This window comes from Mirounga angustirostris, unplaced genomic scaffold, assembly GCF_029215605.1.
Source record: "Mirounga angustirostris isolate CCGP_5_RB_7025 unplaced genomic scaffold, mMirAng1.0.hap1 SCAF_3, whole genome shotgun sequence".
Classification (NCBI taxonomy): Eukaryota; Metazoa; Chordata; class Mammalia; order Carnivora; family Phocidae; genus Mirounga; species Mirounga angustirostris.
The window spans coordinates 149,917,266-149,924,317 of NW_026991711.1; the positions used below are offsets into that span (position 1 = coordinate 149,917,266).

At 34.8% G+C, this 7,052-nt stretch overlaps 1 pseudogene; it reads right to left on the reverse strand.

The window, feature by feature from the left end:
* Positions 1–6,113: 6,113 nt before the first annotated feature.
* LOC123838353 (small ribosomal subunit protein uS17-like) lies at positions 6,114–6,592 on the reverse strand (annotated as a pseudogene).
* Between the last annotated feature and the right edge of the window lie 460 nt (positions 6,593–7,052).

The window sequence follows — 7,052 nt, forward strand, 5'->3', positions numbered from 1 at the left end:
CAAAAATCACAGAAGCATTGCTGAAGATTCCAGTATTTGACTTAAAAATAGTCTGTATGACAAGCTCCTGCCCATTCCCACCAGATTCCAGATTCCATACAATATCTATATCCACTCTCCCTGCTTATATTCTCTGAACCTCTGAAGAGGATGTGGGTGAAGGAAGGAATTTATATCCTTAGGTTGTAGGAGAAAGCAGCCTTCCTCACATAAAGGACTTTGAAATAAGTGTAAACAAGTGTATCTGGGTTGTTCTTTGAAAGATAAATTGTAAATCAACACATAGCTTCTAGATGTTCAAGGTAACAAGATTGCAAGTATTATAACTAAGGGAAAAGAATATCAATCACAATAAGGTAACAATGGAAGCCTTGAAAAAGGTGAGTTATCAAAGCCTTGCAAACCCCATCAACATTAATTAAATATCCTGTCCTATAGCAGGTTTATCCCTAGTATGGGAATAGATGTATTAGGATATTGGAACATAAAGCTATTGCATATTAACATCATGTAATTAATTCATTGTTCCTGCTCTCAAACCAAACTTCTGAGCACTTGTCTGATAACTTAGGTAGCTTCTTTCAGTCAGGTTGATCAAGCCTTCATAGACACTGAGTCTGTTGATAGTCACATTTCTCAATTTAATGCACAAGTCCTGATTTATATAGTTCACCATATTATGCTTGAATCTCCCTAAGTCATTCAGCTTAAGTACACTGGCAAAATAATTTTCTGGACTTGCCTAGGTACGGTCAGGTAAAGGATCAGATAAATACCATTTAACTCAGCCTCCTGAAATCTGTATTTTTCCACTTCAAATCCCTGAACTCATCTATCTTTAAAATGTCAAAAATCCCTACTTTGTTGGTTTGTAATGGGTATTAAATGAGATTATATACAAAACAAGGTTGGCCCCATGCATTTTACATATGGCTCGTGTACCTTCCCTTCTCTTTCTGAACTTGAGCGCTCACTCAACAACCACTTTAATATTGTGGCCCTCTGGTGCTATTACTATCACAGTTGGAAAAAATTCAAAGCACTAAGCTAAACCTATATGGTATGCCAGTTTGTTGTTATTTCAATTAGAATATGCTTTTTTATTATAAAAGTAAAATGCATATTTAATTCATACACATAGAAAGTTCTAAAAAGGGAAATTAAAATCACTCATAGCCAGTAGTGCACTGATAAATATTTAACAGGCTCTTTGAAATGCATGTGTTGATACTTATATAAGTTTTTATAAATTTTAGTGATATATAAATAATACTAAAATACATGATACTCTTTACTGTCAATTCTTTCTAACCTGTTAACTTTCACAGAATGCTTTCATGGATTTTTGCCAAATTCCTTTATCTGTAGAAAACTATGGTTGTGGGGCACTGGATGGCTCAATTGGTTGAGCGTCTTGATTTCAGCTCAGGTCATGATCTCAGGTTGTGAGATCAAGCCGGGCATTGGACTCCCCACTCAGCCCAGAGTCGGCTGGAAATTCTTTCCCTCTGCCCCTCCCCATGCTCCTGTGTACTCTCTCTCTGTCTCTTTTTCTTTCTTTCTCTCTCTCTCTAAAATAAATAAATAAGTCTCTTTTTTTAAAAAAGAAAAAGTATGGTTGTAACCCCACCGTAATTCAGCAAATGGAGTTATAGCCTAATCATCTAGTCCTTTTCCCAATAAATGAATTGTCATTAAATCTTATTTGTGATCTGTCTGTTAGACTCTTTCTTACCTTTTGCAAATTACATTCATTAAGTGAAACATCTTTCAACTTGGACACTAGACATGGCACATTTTAATCTACACTATTAACATGATCTCCATCACTTTCTTAAGTCTAGGCAAATAACAAAATACTGAATCAAGGCCTGATTTGTATCACAGGCTCATTTCAAGCCATCTAAATGGCACCATTGGATGTAAAGTTAGGAAAATATGCCCAGTTGTACACCATTATGCATTATTTCAAACAAATAGATAAAGTAGGCATAAATAACCTTAAGAGCATAAATAATAATAATTTGCCTTAAATACATTTTTTTCCTAAAGTACATCTGAAATGTTGTTTTTTGTTTTGTTTTGTTTTGTTTTTACCTGGGTTATGTGGATGGTAGATTCTCTGAGTTTTGGCATATTAAAACTTTCATTATTTTGTTCTAGTAAGAATAAGATTCTATTAAGAGAAGGAATAAGTTTCCTATAGGAATCGAAGTTCAGGACATGTCCACCCATAAATTTATTATTGCTCTATTGATTTCTTACCACATCACTCCATTGTCTTCTTGTCACGGAGAAATCCAATATCAGGGATTTTTGCTCTTTTGTCAGAAACTGCTTTTAGTTGGAAAAATTTAGGATTTTTGTGAACTTTTAATTTATAAATTTTTTTGTGGTGAGAATGTACAGTCTGTTTCATTTTTATCTGAATGTGTAAGCTCTGCTTTATTATTTTCTCTAAGCATTCAGGGCTATTTTATAATGTTGGAAAAATTATCTTCAATTATGTTTTTCATTGTTTTCCTCTCTCTATCCTTTCCTTCTGATATTCCTACTAAACAAATTTTGGAGTTACTCAACCTACCTCTTCAGATGAACTCTTAGTCATACCTCTCCACTTTTGGTGTTTGTGCTATATGAGGTTATAGCCTTTTTTTTTTTTTAGTTTTGAAGGAGTGTGGGTGGCATTCTGTATAGTGGCTGAAAAAACAGCTTTGACAGAAAGGCCTTGGTCTCTGATATTCTTAAAGAATACAATTCTAGGTGTTACTTAATACCTAAATTCTCTCAGTTTTCCCTGGATCCATTTTTTACCCTGGTAATATTGTTGTTTCCAGGTACTTGATTTGTGTTTTTAGATTGCTCCTTTATTGTAATATCATTATTGCAGTATTATTGTTCCTAATATTGCACAAAGCAACCTATTATTATTTCTCAGTGCAATATTTTCTTAATCGTACATCTCTGAGAATTCAATTAAATGGTTTTAAAGTGATAGTCAAGTAAAAACTATTTACTTCTGGGGCCAGTTATTTCATTTTCCATTTGATTTTTATCATTCACACTTTCATATTTCCTTGATTTCATAGTGCTAGGCTATTTATTCATATGTATAAATGATGAGTCAAACTGATTAACACATGTGTGGAACCCTCTGCAGTTGTGTGTATAATATACATATTACCTAGTTGATTTTGCTCATGCGTGGTTTTGCTCTGCTGGTTCTATGGATATGATGACGCATGCTCTTTGGTCAGCAAACATTCTGTTAGATCATACAGAAAAGAAGGCAGCTAGCTACCAAAAACGTGTAACTCTTTACTCTAGAAATGGAGCATTTAGTTTATTTCACTCTAGCATAAAACCAGTTTTTTTTTTTCTTTTTTTCTTTTTCTTCTTGCTCTCATTTTTGTGGGAATCTGGACTTACAGAGGATCTGCTAATGATGTTTCTATCTTCCGTGTAGTAAAATTCTTCAGTCTATGTCTGTTAATTTGGGGCATTTATTTTACCTTTGACAGGTATTTCCCACCTCCGTTTTTTTCTAGATTTATTTTATATAAATAAAAAATTGTATCTTTTAGAGATAATAGTTTTACATTCCTACATGCTGTATATGCATTTTATTTTGGAGTAATAAACAAAGCATAGCTATATTATTTTTTTTCTCCAAGTGATTAGCCAGTTACTTTAGCACCAAATATTAAACAGGTCTCTTTTTTCACTAATTTGAAATGCCACTTTGATCATTTGCCTTGCAAGATGCTACTATTGGGGGAAGCTGGGTAAAGGAAATAAGGAATCTCCCCATATTATTTCTTAGAATTGCATATAAATCTACCATGTTCTCAAAATAAAAGTTTAATCTTGAAAAATAAAATGTTCACTTGAATATTAAATATTTACATGTTTTAGATTTGGGGTAAATTTTACTTTCTTATTAATTTTTGTATTGCTTTAATTTTATGTCTAATTGTATATTGGCTTCAGACTCAGTATTTTTTTTTTTTTTTTGCTTTTTGACAAAGGCAGACAAAAATATGGAAAAGTATAAACAGTATAAATACAGAGAGCACATAAATTATGAAAAATGTTTTGTGAATAAATTATAATTTTCAGATGGTACTAGATAGGGTAGTGTTTATACAGATGTTTAAAAAGATCGAGATGTAAGGTAAGTATCATAAAGATTTTCTCCACAGGGCTAAAGTAACTTTTTTTTTTTTTTAAAAAAGACCATGCTTAAAATACATGAAAAAATAATTTTCCTTCAAGGGGGGAAACTTGGGAACAACTCTCCATTTTCTTTGTAAGTTAAACATCGCAACTTAATTGCAAAAGAATTTAAGCAATCTACCAGGGAAAAGGATAAATGATTATCATATGGATTTGGAAATTGAACATGAGAAATTACATGGAAAAGTTCTGTAACTCTATGGGAGCAATGAGAAAACTAATCTTCCTGGGTCTCCTTGGAAGATCCAGCCTTTACTGTAAACACAGTAAATGTATACACACACACACACACACGCACACACACACTACATCATTGAATAGCAGAGGCTGATGAAGGTAAATGGAGAATCCCAATAACACCCACAGTAAGGGTATAAATAAGCCTGTGAAATGGAGATCCCCAATTTCAATGTAAGATTTGGTAGAGATGAATCACTGAGGAGCCGTGGAAAGAGGTTTATAAGATGAGCATGCTATAGGATCCTTTGACATTCCCTTTTGAACATGCAACTTAAGGCAGAGATTTTCAGTTCCAAGGGAAGGAAATCCAAATCAACATAGTTAAAGCTAACCTGGGGGTGGATTGGAAGGATATAAAATATCTCTGAGAATTAAATGAAGGGTTGTAGGAACAGGGCATCTCAGAAGCTTTATAGATTGGACCCAAGGGCTTGATCCTCTAAGATTCATTCCATTCCACATAAGCTTCCTGGGTTCTCTCACACGGTAAAAAACTTGGTCCCAAGAAAATTCTTGGAAATATACTTAGTACTTGATGCCCGTAGAGAAGAGAGAATTCTTCCTGCTAGTCCCACTTAGAAAAATCCTACAGAAAGACTCTACCTACCCTAACTTGAATCATATAATTATTCCTATACTAACATTTGGCCAGATTGATATGTACTGTTATTGACCCCACCTACATCTGTAAGTAGAGACTGACCCCACCAAACTGTAAGTAGAGAGGAATGTTTGGGGATGATCAAACTGATAGACACTACAGGGACAAAGTTAACAAACAAGATAATAGAAAAGTGCTGTAAACGTATTCTGATGACAAAAAGAGAAAATAGAAAATCTTTCTTTCCTCTTTATTTTTGCTATACTTCTTTCTCCACTCACTTAATAGATAGTCCTCTTTTCTTTTCTAAACGACTGGTACTGAGAATTCAGTATAATGTGTAAGTTGGGGAAAACTTCAATAGACTCCTTGTACTTATTTATACTCCTTATACTTAACTATAGCAAATATAGAAGCTATTTGTAATATTTTTTCAATATTGAAAACCAGTAGCACACACTAAATAACATAGAGTCTTTGTTAATAAATTGTGAAAAAATTAAAGTACTACCCTGGAACTCTTGATTAAATGATGGACATTTGCTTTTCTTCTGGTGTCACTAATCACTCTCTACAAGTATGAGAATATTTGTATTATTCTGTGTACTTGAAAATAACTTGTCAAATGTTTTACATTTTATATACTGTTACCATCCATGATTGAATAGATACAATGTGGAGATTATTAATCAAGCTGTGATTTGGGACTAATTTATGTACAGCCAGTGGAATATGCTAGCTGGAAAAAAAGCCAACAGGACCACATTGAAATTTTAATTTACAGCTCTTATACTACATACATGCAGAGATTTACTTCCATACTACACCATACTTATATTATACCCCTCTATGCCTTCCAAATTGTGGAATACAATTAAATACCAAATACAGAAACCAATGTTGGTCAGAGAATGGAAGTTGGGGATGTCTTTTGGAAACTCTCAAATCTATTAGAAGTGTTTCATTTGGAAAACTTTTTTTTTTTTAATTGGGAAAATGACTTTATTTTCTTGGGGGTGTGGGCAGATGCCTAGTCTCAGAACTTCTAGAATCACTTCTTGGTGCCAGCATCCTTCATGACTTTGAGCCCAATAATGCACACAGTCTTGCTCAAGGGCCAGCACTTGCCCACTGTGGCAATCCTTGAAGCGATCTGAACATCCCTGAAGCAGGGGACAGGTGCACAGACATGATCTTGTGGTGATTCTCAAAGCAGTTGTACTTGCAGATATAGTGGAGGTAGTCTCCACGGATGACAGTGGTCTTCTGCGTCTTCATCTTGGTAACCACACCAGACAGAATCCACCCTCAGATGGAGACATTACCAGTAAAGGGGCATTTCTTGTCAATATGGGTGCCCTCCATGGCCTCCTTGAGCATCTTAAAGCCCAGACCAATGTTTTTGTAGTATGGCAGGAGCTTGTCCTTGCGAGTTTCTCTAAGCAGGACCCTCCTCTTATTTTGAAAAATGGTTGGCTGTTTTTGGTAGGCACACTCAGTCTCAATGTCCACCATCTTCCTGGCTGCCTAAAAAAAAAGCAGAGAACATTTTAACTATAAAAAAATACCATACAGTGTTTCCTTCCCCCGCCCCCAAGAATCACTGTATTATTTATGCATTGGATTTCTTTAAATTTAAAAAATTAAATTTGGTAAACTTTTAGTATTTTGTTAGTGGCAATAAACTTCAAGAAGTAATCTTTATATCCCTTGCTGTGGGCTATTGTGATTTTGGTATTAGTATCTGGAAACCTATTTTCACCCTTTTTAAAGGTGTTAAAAATAAATCTTCTGGTCAGGAAAAAAGCCTCGTGGCTAAATGAATTAAACTGTCCTCTGGGGCGCCTGGGTGGCTCAGTTGGTTAAGCAACTGCCTTCAGCTCAGGTCATGATCCTGGAGTCCCGGAATCGAGTCCCGCATTGGGCTCCCTGTTCAGCAGGGAGTCTGCTTCTCCCTCTGACCCTCCTCCCTCTC